The sequence below is a fragment of the Hyaena hyaena genome, unplaced genomic scaffold (assembly GCF_003009895.1).
Source record: "Hyaena hyaena isolate Hyena2069 unplaced genomic scaffold, ASM300989v1 scaffold_1345, whole genome shotgun sequence".
Classification (NCBI taxonomy): Eukaryota; Metazoa; Chordata; class Mammalia; order Carnivora; family Hyaenidae; genus Hyaena; species Hyaena hyaena.
The window spans coordinates 157,416-174,867 of NW_024081981.1; the positions used below are offsets into that span (position 1 = coordinate 157,416).

At 34.0% G+C, this 17,452-nt stretch overlaps 1 protein-coding gene across 1 annotated transcript in view; it reads left to right on the forward strand.

Annotated features, from left to right (window-relative positions):
- ADAMTS20 (ADAM metallopeptidase with thrombospondin type 1 motif 20) overlaps positions 1-17,452 on the forward strand; it is a 166,573-nt gene that overhangs the window by 106,890 nt on the left and 42,231 nt on the right. The gene's annotated exons all lie outside the window — the stretch shown is intronic.

A 17,452-nucleotide genomic window follows, 5' to 3' on the forward strand; every position in this document is an offset into this window, starting at 1 on the left:
TCCCATGTCTATTCAAGATCATTTAGAGCCTATCTGTATCAGGCACTGGGTTAGGAATTGTAGAAAACTAAAGATAATCTCTTCTCAAAGGACTCAAAGTTTAGGTGAAAATATACACCCAAATAAGGCAGAGACCGAGGCTATTGGAAGTCAGGAAGTCAGGAAGTAGGTTTTTCAGTTGCAGGAACATGAAAGGATTTATGGAGAAGGGGTTGGCCTTGATGGGGTAGGAGTTGGGGTAGGAGACTATTCCTTAGCAATGCCAGACACCAGAAACGGTGGTTTGTTTCAGAGATGGGGGGTGGAAGTATGACTTGGGCAGTCAAGACAAATACCATGTGATTTCACTCCTATGTGGAACTTAAGAAACAAAAACAAACATGGTGTAAGGGTAAAGATGCAAACCAGGAAGCAGACTCTTAACTACAGAGAACAAACTGATGGTTATCAGAGAGGAGGTGGGTGGGGAGATGGGCTAAATAGGTGATGGGGATTAAGGAGTGAACTTGTGATGAGCACCAGGTGTTGTATGCAAGTGTTGAGTCACTGAACTGTACACATGAAACTAATATTACACTGTTAAGTAAATGACATTTATGACTTGAGGTCCTATCATGGAGGATCAATAGGGAATCATGCTTGAGATTTTTAAAAATTTAAATTTTCTATAAATATATTAAACCACTGAGTTTTTTGGAATGGGTGTGAAAGCTGTGTTTTAGGAAGATTATCAGACAATCCTTATAAAACATAAGTACATTGAAAATATGACCGGCTGGAGATGGGAAGTCCAAGAGGAGTAAAGAGTGGTGACTTAGGGACCATTCAGTTATTTACATACTTATGGTTAAAACAGTCAAGTTGTGGAGAAGCAGGCAGTAGAGGTATTGATGGGACTGTTTTTGGTCAAAAGGTGAGATGGCATTTGGAGGATGGAAGGAAAAGATCTACAAGAGAACATGCTGTCAAGAACTTTGTTGTCAAGAGAATAAAGTTGAGAAAAGTCCATTAGATTTGGACACTGAGTCAAGAAGTTACTTTGAGAGTACTAGGATTACAAACTGCAAATTGATGGTGTATTTAATGGTGCATAAGCTGGTTTTATATTAGTCTTATGTAAGGGAATATATTCTTGACTTCACCAAGAGAAATGTAAAGTTTCATTTACGAGAAGAGATTGGACAGAGGTCACTAATCTTAAGCCTGCTGCAACTTACATATTAAGTTTGTCCTAGATCTTGTGGCTTGGTGTACCATTGTGGTGGTAGAATGTCTAGGTTTGGATCAAGACTACTATGATATTAATGAGTGAACTATGGAGTTAACATGTCAAGAAACAAGATTTTATTTTCTTGGCATAAAAACAGTGACTACCTAAAGAGGACATTTTTTTTTAGAGCTAAATGGAACAGTAGGTAAGGTTGTTGTCATTCAGGCCCATTACTTAAAGGCTTGATGTATTTTGCTTATTATCACTTACCAAATAATTCTTCAAGAGCTAAAAACCCTAATACTATCTAAGGCTAATAACACATTGAACAATCTGAAACAAGATCTAAAGCAAGTTATACTCTAGTATAAGAGAAATCAATTTGGGCTGGAGTTGTGTGTGTGTGTGTGTGTGTGTGTTTTAACTAAACTTTGATGGAAATGTGACATCCAGCAAAAAAATTTTTTTTTAATGTTTATTTTTGAGAGTGCAGAGACGGAGTTTCAGAATCCAAAGCAGGCTCCAGGCTCTGAGCTGTTAGCACAGAGCCTGATGCAGGGCTCGAACTCAGGGACTGCAAGATCATGACCTGAGCGGAAGTCAGACGCTTAACTTATTGAGCCACCACCCAGGCACCCTTATCCAGCAAAATGTTAAGTCAAAGATACAGTTCGATGAATTTTCCAAAGTGAACACATCTGTGTAGTCAGCACCCAAACCAAGAATACCAGCTCCCTATAAATTCTCCCGTGTACCCCATTGTAGTCACTATTGCCCCCCACAAAGGTAACCTCTATTCAGACATCGAATATCATAGATAAGTTTGCCTGTCTTTGAAATTTGTATGAATAGAACTTAGATAAGTTGAGTCACAAAATTATGATATTCGTATTGTAATTGTCATTTCATTCTAGTATGAATATACAATTGTATGACACAGGAATATGATTTATACGGTTAACTTACAAGCATTTGAAACTTTAATGAGACTTACAAATAGTCTTTTATTTTTAAAATTGAAACTTACAAATAATGCTGTTAAGAACATTTCTCGCCTATGTTTTTGACCAACATGTATGCAGATCTGTTGGATATGTAGACAGTTGAATCTTTGGTGTGTACACAGATTTGTGCTTAATATCAGTTTTCTTAGGATGGTTGAATGAGAATTTCAGTTATTCCACATCCTTGTCATCACTTGATATTAATCAGACTTTTCCATTTATAACTTGCATGAATTTCTATTTCATTTATTCATTCCGTAGATATTTACGTGGCAGTTACAGTGTGTCAGGGATATTTACAAAGCCCTTGCTACAGTGAAGACCAATAGGAATGGATCTGGAGATTAGATATTACATCTTACAGCTAGTAAAGACTAAACAAGCATGCTTTTTCTGTTTATAGTAGTTAATTTACAATTACTAAAAATTGGAAGCAACAAAAATTTCCTTTAGTTGGTGAGTGGATAAACTGTGGTATATTCAGGCAATGGAATAGTATTCAGCACTAAAAAGAAGTGAGTTACCAGACTATACAAGATATGGAAGAAATTTATATGCATATTACATATAAGGCAGTATCCCCAAGAGCCAATGACCTTCCTTGTAGTATTCCACCAAGCGTCTTTGTACTTCTAGTAGCTGGACATGCCTAGCATCCTGCCAGCTCTGATGTGTTAATAACACCAAGCATTGTTGGTTTTTCTGATCCTTTTTGGACTTCTTCATCTCCCACAATTGTATAAGGACTAATTTGTATAATATAATTCATATTTCATAACATAGTGGTTTTCCTTTCCAGTTTGAAACCTTACAGATACAACAGACATAATTTTAAACCTATGAAAAAAATAAAGGATAGAATTAATAAACACTAGGGGTTGCAATTGTTTCTAAAATAGGGAAGGGTGCTATTGTGAGACACATATGGAGGGCTTTGGAAAATTCATATTCTGTGTCCTGACTTGGAAGTTACTTTGTAGCATTTTTCTTTTATTAAAGCACACAAATATTTAACATGGTATCACTATACTGACAAATGGCCTGCTGCTGCTTACTATCTGGAAATGATTTTAATGATGGAGTATGAGAAAACCAAGTATTAGAAAAAGCAATGAAACAAACTAGATAATATTGACTTAAGTTGACATGATTCTTTTATGACAAATATTGATTTTACTTGACTTTTCTCAATTTTATTTGAAATCTAAATGTATTAATAGTAATCATATAAACTATGAAATGAGCCTATGAGAATTATAAATTAAACATTTTATCAGCAGATAATCTTGTGAGTCATATTTAGAATTTTAGAGAAGGCTAAAAAGTTGGGCATATATAAATGCCTTTTTTGAGCTATGTGGTTTTTTTTTTTTAGTTTTTCCCTCAAATTTTTATTTAAATTCCAGTTAGACTATAATGTAATATTTGAAGTACAGAATTCAGTGACTCTTCACAACACCCAATGCTCATTATGTGTAGAGATGATTCTCATTTCTTTTTGAGACAAATGTTCCTTTTAATGGGATTTTATTTAACAGCAAATACTATAGTTCCAACACGGGTTCCAAAATATAAATAATTGAAAATATTGCATCAAACATTTAGATTTCTGTGGGACATAACATTGGTGTAATTATTAAAATTGTCAGAAAAAGGCCCACAGTGGTATCATTTCTATTAGTAGCTTATACTTTTCTTCAGGGTATAAACATATATTTAAGGAAGTTTTCTTCTATTACAGTAGATTTTATCTATCCTAAAGCCAAATATAGTATTTTATAGGTAGAACCAGAAGGTATTTTGCATGAATAATAAACCATTAAATATAGTGTAAGAATTAAATATAGTATAAGAATTAAAATGCAAATTATACTGTGTTAATGATAATGTACTATATTTTTAGGAGAGTGGAAGAATAAAGGGAAATCTATACTCCCACATTAATAAAAAATGACTCCCTACTCTGCCAGCACAACAAGTTCCTACTCTGCCAGCAGAGCAAGTTCCCACTATGCCATCTGATGGAAAATTCTTTACTGTTGAGTTGTAGGCTTTCAACATCTTTAATGTGTGGGCCTATTTTGGTAGAAAATCTAGCTATTTTTGCTGACAATTTATGCATGAAAATCATCCTAATATCCAATTTTGTTAAGATATTCCCTTTATATTAGATACAGTAAAGTAGGTCAGGTAAGATTATGGTTTATATTGACAGCCTTGGAATTTCTTTTGCATTTTATGAAATTAAATATTCAGATTTTTGTCACTGTCCAACTATGAGAATATTTTATAGTTCCTAAGTCAAAACATAGAGAAAATTTGAGTAAATCTCATGTATACATTAGGAAAGTGTTTTTTCAATATATATATTTTAATGCTTAGGAAAACTCTAGAGAACTTAAAGAGAAATTAGTTCAATTTTAGCTTGTGGTTATGATAATAAAACGCAGGTTCTTTTTGGAAGTCTATTTTCTCATAAGCTGATATTTTGAAGCCTGGGAATAACTTCAGGATTCCATTCAGGTAATTGGTGTCACAGTAAAAGGCAGTCTAAAACTATGAGATTTATTTGGTAATTCTTAAGAACTAAAGAATTGCATATTCTCCTTTTACCAAAGATGCCCAATAATCCAGGTTTGCATAAATTTGCATTTTCTCATTTGTGCAAATAATAGACTTTTTATCAACCCATTAAATATGTAAAGCATCAAATTGTGATTCTTAAAATATTTGAAAACCACTGATTGGTCGGTCGGTCTGTCTCTGGTATCATGTCTTTAAAATTGGGAGAGAATTCTAATTTTTTTATCCTACACAGAGCATAAATTCAATTTTCTCAACTGGAGTATATAGTTTTGATGTCTAGTGAATCTTTAAGTTGGAGACCAAACCACAACACAGGAAAAATTGTATGATTGTTTGTTTTGAGCTAAGACTGATGTATATGAAATATTGACCTGTAATTCTCATTCTGCACACTGAAGTAAGAATGTACTAAATTCCTCCTCACCAGGGCAAATATTTGAGGACAGCTATTCATCTGTTTTTTTGGTTAAATAGATCTATTTTAATTCTTTAACCATCCCACTCTCCTTTGTTATTACTCTCAAAATCTGGCGTTTAGAATTTGTTAGCAAAATGGTCAACTATAACAAATAAATCCACCCTTGGTATGAATGCTGCACCCAATATATTCAATATTGCAACAAATTTATTTTAGATTGCATGAGTGAGGAGAGGGGAGAGACGAGGGGGGAGGGAGACGGAGCGAGAGAGAACCAACATTAAGCAGGCTCCATGCTTAGTGCAGAGCCTGCTGTGGGGCTTGATCCTCTGACCCTGGAATCATAACCCAAGCTGAAATTGAGTGTGACACTCAACTGACTGAGCCACCCAGGTGTCCCTCAAATTTGTTCTTAGTAGTCTCCCAGTTTTCTTATACTGATCTTAGGTCAGTACAAACGGATATGTATCACATGTGATACTGTCATTAATCATATTATTTATGCTTAGCAGTAGATAATGTTTTTAAGCCAATGTATTTTTATTTCTTCCCTAATAGCCTCAGTTCATTTACTTTTTAATTCTCATCCTTTTTTTTTAGTTTCAAGTCTTTGTTTAAATCTCCTATCTTTTAAATAAGTTCTCAACTTCATATCACAAGTCAATCAGGAAGCATGTTTTCCGTGTCTTCATAAAGTACCTAATAGTGCCCTCCACAATAGAGTGGATCTAGAGTTCTAGAACATACCATTAGAGACAAGTCTCCAGCTTGCCCTTAATCTCCATTAATGAGCCAAATATCACTGATTATAGTTTTGAATAGTCTTATTACTATGACATGTGTACATGGTTAAGAGATGGTGCTAAAATGTTGATAAAGAAAAAGTTATCTCCTTGCACAGTGTTTCCTACCCCAGAAATAATCTTTAAATCCTTTGATTTGTTTTCTTCCATATTTCCTATTAATAGGCTGTTTGAGAAATAGAAATATTTGCTATTTCTTGATGCATCAAAAAACATTATTGGCTTCATTTAACAGAAGTTGAGGCTCTACCTCCCTTAAATGACCAATAATTCTCTAATCCCATCTTCCAAATAAATATCAGTTAATAGTACACCTTATGCTACCATCTATACTCTAGTGTACTTTGAAGCACTGCTCCTTTCTTACAAACTCTTTAATTTCTCTGGAGTTAATAATAGCTTTTTTTAAAAATTTGCTTAGTTTTTTTTTAAATATTTAATCACTATTCTTTCAAGTGCCTGAACAGATGGGTATGTAAAATCCCCATGAACATTTTTTTCTACAATGCCCGGATATTCCCTCTTGCAGAGACCTTCCTCCAAAATAAACTCTTCCACCTCTCATCTGAACATAACCCAGTCATACTAGTCTCTCATCCTGTGAAAGTCTTTTCACTCATCTTCAATTTTGATGAGTTTTTCTTGCATCACATATTTATTTTTTCTTTTTATCTTTTTAAACATTTTTATTTATTTCTAGGAGAGAGACAGCGTGAAGAGGGGAGGGTCAGAGAGAGAGGGAGACCCAGACTCCGAAATAGGCTCCAGGCTCTGAGCTGGCAGTCAGCACAGAGCCCGACGCAGGGCTTGAACCCACGAACCGCAGGATCATGACCTAAGCGAAAGTCGGACGCTTCACCGACTGGGCCACCCAGGCTCCCCTTCATATTTCTTTTTAAAACTTACTCTCTCTAGGGGCGTCTGGGTGGCTCAGTTGGTGAAGCGTCTGACTTCAGCTCAGGTCATGATCTGGCAGTTTGTGAGTTCCAGCCCCTGGTTGGACTCTGTGCTCACAGCTCAGTGCCTGGAGCTGCTTTGGATTCCTCTCTCTGGCCCTCCCCCACTCATGGTCTTTCTCTCTGTCTCTCAAAAATAAACATTAAAAAAAATTTTAATTTACTCTCTCCAAAACACTTTTACTCATGTCTTCCTAAAAAAAGAAAAATGAGAGCTCACATTTTTCCATCTTGCAAACCTGAAACTATCTTTAATCAGTCTTCATACATGATTAATAATTTGAATGGTTATAGAATTCTAGTTTGAGAATAATTTCCCTCAAGTTTGTTTCATAATTTAAGTATAATTAACACATGGTATATTTCGGGTGTGCAACATAATTCTATAATTTTGTACATTAGTGCTCATAACAAGTGTAGTCTTAATCCTTTTTATCCATCTCACCCATCCCCCCAGCCACCTTCCTTCAGCAACCACTAGTGCTCTGTATTTCAGTGGCTTTTTTGGTCTCCTTTTTGGTTTTTGTTTCCTAAATTCCACATATGAGTAAAATCATATGGTACTTGTCTTTCCATCCGACTTATTGCACTTAATGTTATACTCTCTAGGTTCAAGCATGTTGCTGCAAATGCAATATCTCATTCATTTTTATAGCTGAGTAACATTCCATTGTGTATACACACATCTTTATCCATTCATCTATGAGCGGACACTTGGGCTGCTTCCATATCTTGGCTATTGTCACTAAGGCTGCAGTAAACGTAGGGGTGCATATATCTTTTCAAATTAGTGTGCTGTACTTCTCTGTGACTTCTGTATTTTGTAACTGGAAGTTTGTACCTCTTAATCTCCTTTCTCATTCACTCATTCTCCTACCCACACCCTCTGTCAACCACCATTTTGTTCTGTATATTTAAGAGTCTGGTGTGGGCTTTTTTTTTCTTTGTCTTGTTTTCTTTATCTTTTTATTTTGTTTCTTAGATTCCACATGAATGAAATAAAATTTTCCTTAGAATTTGTAAGGCATCTTCTAGCATTCTGATCTATGTATTGAAGTCTGCTGTTTCTGAATTTGAATCTGTTTTATATGCCCTTTATACTTTTGCTGCTGAAGCTTTTGGTATCTTTATCCCTGTCATTCTAATATTTCATGGTGAGATGACTGTGTGTGTTTAAAATTCAGTTTTCTAGCCATTTTGTTACATTAAGGAGACTTGTATTCAGAAAATTGGTTGTATTCTTTTTTAAATAATTTCTATGCAATGGTATTCTTTATTGAACTCCTTCTAGTTGAAGGTTGGAATTCTTGGAATTATCTCCTAATTCTTTTTATTCTCCTTTGTCATTTGGTTTCACAGAGTGGGAAACTGTCTCTTGAGTTATTTTAGTTATGTTTTTAGTTATCAGAAGCTTTTTCTTTGCATTCTGCTTGCTTTGGGGTCATAGAATTCTATTCTTATTTCTTCCATACATCAATTTTCTTATATTAATTACATTTTTCTTGAGGGGCAATTCCTAATTATATCTTTAACCTTCATACACTTTCTTCAGGGTGAAGGTGGGACTGGTTTTCTGGTTTTCCTTATGAAGATTTGCTTCAAAAATTGAAGATTCTCTGCAGTTTCTTATAATTGAAAAGGAAGAAACTAAAGAATTGATTGGAAACTCTGCATTTGGGTAGAGTTTAGTGACTGAGTTTCCCTGTAAGTCAATTCTTGAAGGTCCGTACTCTTGGAGACCCAGTTTCTCAGAGGACCCTCTAATGCCTTACCTGAGAGCAAGAGTAAGTAAGACAGGCTAAGTAAGGGTCAAAAGTTCAACATGTAGAATTCCATTATTTTTCCTCCATCATCTCCAATTCAAGAGCCTCCCCCTCCTCCCCATTTAATTTCTGCAGAGAAGAAGCCTCTGATCTGGCCAGTCAGGAGAATATACACTGCTGAGCCTCCTGGCTGTGCAGGTACAATTTTGTCTTCCTTCATATTTGTCTTCTTCATTCCCTTTATCCTCTTTTGGTCTCCCATAGTTACTGAAATCTATTTAATTCACTCTGCCTTTGTGGGATTGAGGGAGGGGAAATGAATACATATGTTCACTCCACCAATTTTAACTGAAACTGGTTATTTTTTTAACCAGATATCTATTTGTCTTCCCTTCCAGTTGCCCACTGTGACAATCACTTAAGGTATGTCTGATGTGTTTTTCGGTGTTTGGGTATACAAAGTTTGTTTTTCAAGGAGAACAAGATAGGATCTTACTGGAATTCCATTGGGGGTGATTATCCTTCTATCTCCCCATTGGATGAAATCTAAATGTATGAGCCTTGAACAACCTCCATGTTCCATTCAACTGTTGCATAGAGAAATCCATGCCATAGATTGTATTTTCACCAGTTTAATATTTCCTAAGGATTGGGAAAGGAAGAAAAAGGGGAATGGAAGTTTAATATGCATTTAGAGTATTGTGTCAAGCACCTTTTTAGGTTATTCATATGTTATCCTTTAATCTCACAACTACCCTGAGGTAGGTATTATTGCCACCTTATTATGAGAAAGGTCATCAAGGTTAAGCATCTAGCCCAAGGTTACTCAGCTGACAATGGAAACTCAAATGTAGGTGTCTGATTCCAAATCCCATGCCCTTTTATTCTACCTTCTACTTTTCAGTAGTAAAAACTATGAAAGCCCACCTTAAATTTAACACAAAGAATTCATTTTAATCTAATTAAGATAATTTGAAATTAGCTTAAATTCACTAAAAGTAATACCTAAAAATTCTTGCTTCAAGACTTTTTCCTTATCAAAACATTCATAGATCTTTTTTAATTTCTCATCTGAGAGCTCTCTGTGCATATTCCTTTTCAGACCATTATAACCCTACTTAAAAGCAAACTTGTTGGCTTTATTTCTGTTAACTCCCACAGCTAGCACAAAACATTTGTAGAAACTTGAAAAGGCAAATCCTGCTATTCTGCTGACACTTGGGTTTAAGAATTTTGTAAATGTTACCACACTAATGCCTTAAAAGTCAATAATTTATCAAGGTATGTTTTAGTTATTTTTCTGATCTTTTTAGCTTTTTATGGTCTACCCACACTAAATAGTTTTCTACTTTGTTTCATCCAGAGAGGCAGAGGCTCATGATTCTGGATGTAGGCTCCCAGGGAACAAGAGTGGGGTTTTCATCTTGGAATGTGCCATATAGTCTTTCAGAAGTCATGTCCTGGTTGTTGTGATTTGTATAAAGACATTTAAAAAAAAAAGTTAACTTATAATAATGGCCCCAAAAGATTTATGAAAATTAGACATTTATGTTATTCTCATATTGACAAAAACATTTTTTCCTGTTACTGTATAATTGCAAAGATTTATGTTACTCGGTGAGTCAATAAAATTTCTAAATAGAACTCTTTAGATGAGTTCCCCTTGATAACCAGATTTTATAGAAGAGTCTGAAATGTTCGTTACCCCTTTATAGTACACACAAACTATTATTAGAAAGCTAAAAGAATAAATTACAAGGTTTAAACTTAGGAGTTTTTCCTGTATTTTTTTAACTGTAAATAGTGCTTTTGAATTAACATTACATTTACTGAGTGATGGGTATTTTTTGGGATGAGCACTGGGTGTTCTATGTAAGTGATGAATCACTAAATTCTCCTCCTGAAACCAATATTACACTACATGTTAACTAATTTGGATTTAAATAAAAATTTTAAAAATGACATTTACTCTTTCTTAGAGCAAAATAAACCTGAGTTCAATAACTAATGTTGGCATGTTTGTAATGATTATTCATCAAATCTTATTATTGAACAAAACTAATCAAATAATTGAGTATTTTAGTTATCTGTCACTGGAATGATTTTTCTAATTTTCTAATATTTTATATGTAGAAAATATTTTATAATTGAAAACTTCTGTAAAGTATATGCATTAGTTATTGATTGCAACCTTCCTTCAGGTTTTACATTTGAAAGTGCAAATAATCACAAAACTTGTTCAAAGTCATAATATAGACAATATCATATTGAAATATAATTGAGATAATCATGTTAGCTTAGAAATATAAATTCACTGTGGATGTGCATAACTATATACTATATATATATTTAGAAATAACAATTTAGAACATGAAATAGAAATTAAAATGTTATAATTATTGGGGCACCTGTGTGGCTTAGTTAAGCTACTGACTTCAGCTCAGGTCATGATCTCGTGGTCAGTGAGTTTGAGCCCCCAGTTGGGCTCTGTGCTGACAGCTCAGAGCCTGGAGCCTGCTTCAAATTCATATTCTTTGTCTCTCTCTCTCTCTGTCTCTCTCGATTTCTTTGCCCCTCCCCCGCTCATGCTCTGTCTTCAAAAATGAATAATTATTACAATGACATGAATGTAATGTAAGTTTGCTGGACATATTAATAATATATTTCTTTGTCCCTTAAATTGGTAGTCAAAACACTTTTGCAAATCAATCTGACTTTAAAAAATTTTAAATGTCTGGAGTTGCAAACTTTAATCAGAGGCAATGCAATAGAATATGAAATATTTCAGTAGTGATTATTTTTAAGACCAAATGCTGTCTTGGTTTATTAAACCTGCATAGTCAAAAAATGTCTGTAACAGGTTAAAAAGAATTTTCAAACTCCATTTAGTTTTAAAACTCTACGTATAATCTTTCAGGAAATACTATGAATAGGGTCACTGTTGATAGATTTAGTATCTTACTCTTTAGTGCACATATGCATTGAATTAAAGGAACAGTAGCAGTACTATTTTACAGAGCTGACACCCTACTCTTAATATGCGTATTTTGTCTTTTTTGTTTTGTTTAAACACAGGGATACTCGATTCTATATTCTGGTTATTTATTCTAACTACATTAATGTTTTACTTCTCTAATGAGGAGTTCTGTTTAAAATAGTTTTCCACCAATGTAGAGAATGCCGCTAATTACAGAGTAGTTGCATAAAATATCTAAAATTTTACTGAAATTAGGCTTTTCTCTTAGATGTGTAGATGCTACTGGCTTCTTGAAGATTTCAAAGACCATGCTGTTCCTGGGTTCAGATGCAGCCTCTTTACTTTACTTAAAGAATGTTATAGGCTCCTTAAAAATAAAAAAGGATAGATAAAACATATATGCATGTACACATACACACAAGTGTTTTATTCCAGAAAATACCTAATTTATGGTCTGTCTTGATCCAAAAAAATTGTTATTTCCCTATTAGGTCATTTCATAGATAAATCTTGTTTTGTGATCGTGTTGTAAGGACATTTACCATAATCAGCAAAACATTTAAAAAGGTCTCCTGCAAAATAGTTATGGTCAAAATTTTCCATTAAAAATTAATCTTTGCTACAGAAGCATATCACAGTTCAGCTTCGCAAAAGATCAGAGATAAATAATACATGTTCCTATGTTGAGAAATTTGTCGATACTTCTGGAATTGGCACTTTAAGGCTAAGGAAAAGACAACTAATTCTCTCAGATTATTTCAAGAGACACTCCAATACCTGATTATATCATTGTGTTTAAATCAAAACCACTCCATTTTATACACAGTAGTTTAATGCTTCTTCAGGCACATTTGATGGAAATGACTTCTGGTTTGTAATAAAGCATATTTGGATTTAGATTTGTAATGTGCAATGATTGCATTCCTGAGAGTTTGGCTCTTCTAGAGCAAAATGATAGTGTGAATGTTTTTCTCACCTGGTTGTGGATTTTCCTGGGTTGTAGGTTGTCTCAGGAAATGGGCTAATACCTGGCACACAATGAGCAAGTGGGTAGATAGGATACCCAGACATATGGCTGTGGGCTTTCACATTTTCAGCAGATAACTATGGTCCTTGCTGTCAGGAGACAGATGATTTGCTAGCTAGAAATAAAGCAAAAATTCACTTCATCCAATTTTTCCATTTTTATTGAGATATAATTGACATCAATAAAAAAAGTTTAAGGTGTACAACATAATGGTTTGACTTCTATTGGGAAGTGATCACTGCTGCAAGTTTAGTTAGTATCCATCCTCTCATATAGTCACAATTAAGAAAAAGCAAACATAATTCCTTGTGATCTCTTACAATTTATTCTCAACAATTTCCTATATATATTATAGCAGTGTTAACTATAGTCATCATGCTGTATGTTACATCCCTAGTGCTTATAAAGTCTCTACCTTTTATCACCTTTCTCCAATTCCTCCCTCTCACCTTCCCCACCTCTGGTAACCACAAATCTGATCTCTGAGTTTTTTGGTTTTTGTTTATTTAAGACTCTGTGTATAAGTAAGACCATACAGTATCTTTCTCTGAGTTATTTCACTTATCATAATGCCCCTAAGATCCACCTATCTCATTGCAAATAGCAGGATTTTCTTTTTCTATGGCAGAAAAATATTACATTGTATACATGTATACCACAGCTCCTTTTGTTATTTAAGTGTATTCATTTATTTTGAGAGAGAGAGCATGTGAGTGGGGAGGGGGTAGAGAATCCTTAGCAAGCTCCATGCTATCAGTGCAGAGGCCAATGTGGGACTGGATTCCACTAACCATGAGATCATGACCTGAGCCAAAACTGCTTAGTCAACCAAACCACCCAGGTTCCCCTACCGTAACTTCTTTATCTGTTTATCCATTGAAGGACCTAGGTTGTTTACATGTCTTGGCTTTTGTAAATAATGCTATGAATGTAAGGGGTGAAGATATCTTTTGAAGTTAATGTTTTCCTTTGGATAAATTCTCAAAATAAATGGATCATGGTAGTTTTATTTTTAATTTTTTGAGAATCCTCTATACTATTTTCTATGGTAGCTGTACCAGTTTACAATCTCACTAGCAGTGCACAAGGGTTCCCTTTCTCCACATCATCGCCAGAATTATTTATTCTTTTTTGGATAATGGTCATCCCAATAAGTGTGATGTGATATTTCATTATGCTCTTAATTTTTATTCCTCTGATGATTAATTATGTTGAGCACCTTTTCATGCACCTGATGGTGATGTTATCCATTTCCTAGAACTGGAGTTAAATAAACCTCATTTCCCTATTTTGTTTAGTAATTTAAGTTTCTAGAATCAACATCTTTCACAAACTGTCAATTAATTTCCTCCTTTGTAATATCTCTACAAATAAAATAATAATCCACACCTCAAATATCAAAAGTAATCTTATTCTGGAATTATGTACAACTTTAGAAACAAGAATAGACTTGTTACAAAAAGTGAATCATATTAGAACAGTTAAGGAATTCCACCTTTCCATTTTGAAATTGAAAGTGCCATCCAACCTGCACAACTCTGGAGATTGTATTTCATTTTCAGAGCTTGCAAATTCTATGTTTGTTTCAAATTTTCTTTTTTCCTTAAGTAGACATTTGTCTTCACCTGGTTTACAGGAATAATCAGTTCAGGTTACTTGTATTTAATGTCACCACTTCTGAAGTATATTGTGTTCTATTTTTAGTATTCTACAGCATTCATGAAAGTATCTCAGAATTTAAGACTATATTAACTAAGAATGATAGGGGTGATTTTTAAGAATTCTTTTGATGAGAATGCAGGAAAATACACAGCGTTAGTAAAATCTCAAGGGAGTAGGACGGTATCAGGAATATAAAATAGAGAAAAACAAAAAATTGCTGGGGTACCAAAGAAAAGAATTGTTATGTTTGAGTATTCCTGTCAAGGGGCCAACTTGTGGTATCTTTGCAACTCAGAATGTATTGTGGTTTGAGAAGAAGAGGGTAGCATTTCACTAGTTATTCACTTTATGACAACCTCATTCCAACTAAAACATGATTCTTTGCATTACATGGTCTCTTTTACTTAAATCATATAGAAGTTATCAGGCTTAATATACTTACTCCTCTTCAAATCTTGAGGAAAAAGGGCTCTACTTTAAAAGTGCAACCAAGCATAATTTATTTTGCAATTCTTTGTACTTTTTATCTATCTTTCCTAGAGAACTTTGTGCTCATAAACCAGTAAATATATTCCAAGGGATTTCAAATGTGTTAATAAATTACCTTAGAGTTTAAGAAAAACAAAAGGAATTGCTTACACCAAAGATCAACATCAATTAATCAGCCAATATTTACTATACCTGCCTTTTTGTGGGTGATATGGGTAATCTCTGAAAGGTCCTCGACCTCCAGAAGTCTGGGTAGATAAAGAATGTGACAAAAGTAGAAAATGATGAAGTGCTAAAACCAGAGTGAGACTCAGAAGAGATCAGAGAAGTGAAAGATTGATATGTATTTACCTTAGACATAGGATTGCCTTAGAGCTTTAAGGATAAATTACATTTAGCAAGCATCAAGGGAAGTGATTAATTGAGGTAAAAGGAAATAATATGAATTAGCCACTCTTGTTGAGTGAATATGTCACATTAAAGAGAAAGTTATTATATTATGCCTAAGTAGAGCAAAGGTGTGTGTTGAAAAGTAACAGAATATAAGGTCAGAAAGGTATGTTGACTGAAATTTAATGGATCAAGAAAGCAGAAAAGAATATAAGTATTGATTTACTATTGAAGGCAGTAGAAAGCCATTGTCCGTTTTTGAGTAAAATAATGTTTAAATTTATGTTTAATAACAGTATTAGTTGATCTTGGGTTAGAGTAGAAGAGAGTATTCGGTTTTGTTAAGAATAATCTTTGATAGTGTACTGCAAAGTCTGAGTTTATAGTTCCTGCTCATAGAAGAACTATATTGCTGAATTCTAAAGCAGAATCTTCAGTATTCCCCTTTATGGTACATAGTTTAATAAATGAACTGGTCCTTTTTATCCAAAATATCAATAATTTCCTGCATATTTACTGTGAAATTCTTTGATTCCTGGCACTGTTAGAACACAGAATTTTACAAAACAGACACATGGGCAACGTCCAGAGAAGATTTATTAAACAAATATATGACCATCCATCTTTGTCCATTGACAAGCTTACTTCTTCAAAACTGACTTTAAATATCACCTTCTCCTTGAGTACTTATCAAACATCCCAGAAAGGAATGGCACCTTTTCAGAATTTCTTAAATTGATAATTTTTATTGTGTTATTTTAATGGTCTTTATATCTTGTGTTTTTTTCTGATCTTTATTGGATTTAATATTACCTAGATCTACTTTGGTATTATTGATTTAATAGATGGTATGTGTTATTTAGACTATACATATTTTGAGAATAAATCAAGGGCAAAATCAAAAGGTGTTTAACAAATCTGTGTCTTCAACTCTGAGTATATGGTAGAAACTCAATAATATTCATAGAACAAGTAAGTTACTAAATATTTTTACATCTTCCATAAGAACAATTGTGTTGATCTTAATTATCCACAGTAATTCTTGCTAACAGGAAGAGTAATGAATTCTTTTCTGTTCTAAAGATCGAAAGCTTAGAAAAAATAATATATACCTCAGGAGAAAAACATTTTTTCCATGTGTGAACATGTATATACGCTTCTTGATGATATATGCTTCATACTCAATAATATGTAGTGTTTCTGGTATAAAAGGTAGCATACTCTTTGAAAAACAGATAATGAAGTCAAGAAACAGAAGTACCCAAGTCAGAAAGAGCAGAGCATATAAGTAGATCCAAGAGAGAAGGTCAACAGGAAAAGAATGCATACTTAACACAAGTTACAAAGATCCCTTAAAGATTTTCACAGAATTAAGTGTGTTCCTAGTGACCTGTAAGGTTGTGTTAAAGAGAACATTCCAGATATGATAATAAGTCTTAATAATCAACACACTGAATTAAATTAATTAAATTAATTAATACTACAAATGAGATGTAGTATTGCAGATCATATAAAATGATAAATTATCTTCCAACTATTTTTTTAATTTAAAATATTTTAAGCATTTAATAGTCTGTATCTGATAACCTCACAGTCTTTGAACTGATAGATAAAATGTATAATATATTATCTATCTCACAACTCAGTGTATGTTTCTAGATGAAACCATATGTGAACAGCTATCTCGGAGGTATGATAGGAGTTGTCTGGAATCCATGTTTTTGCTTAAATTTTCCCTGGTACGTATATCATGCTGAAAATTGCCAACATCCTGAAGTTATATAGGAAAACAGTAGAAAAGGAAGCTAATATTTATTGAGGATGTACCATGTGTAATAGGACTGGATTAGACCTTTCATATTCTTTCTCTCATCCTTATAATGAAACTGTAATATTGATGTTATTATCCCCACTTTATAAATGAAGAAACTGAGTCTTGGACAGGTTATGAAAAGTGCCTCGAGTCACCCTGGTAGTAAGAGGCAGAGCTCTTTTTTTTTTTTTTTTTTTTTAATGTTTTATTTATTTCTAGGAGGGAGAGAGAGAGAGACAGCGTGAGCAGGCGAGGGTCAGGGAGAGAGGGAGTCACAGACTGAAACAGGCTCCAGGCTCTGAGCTGGCAGTCAGCACAGAGCCCGACGCGGGGCTCGAACCCACGAACCGCGAG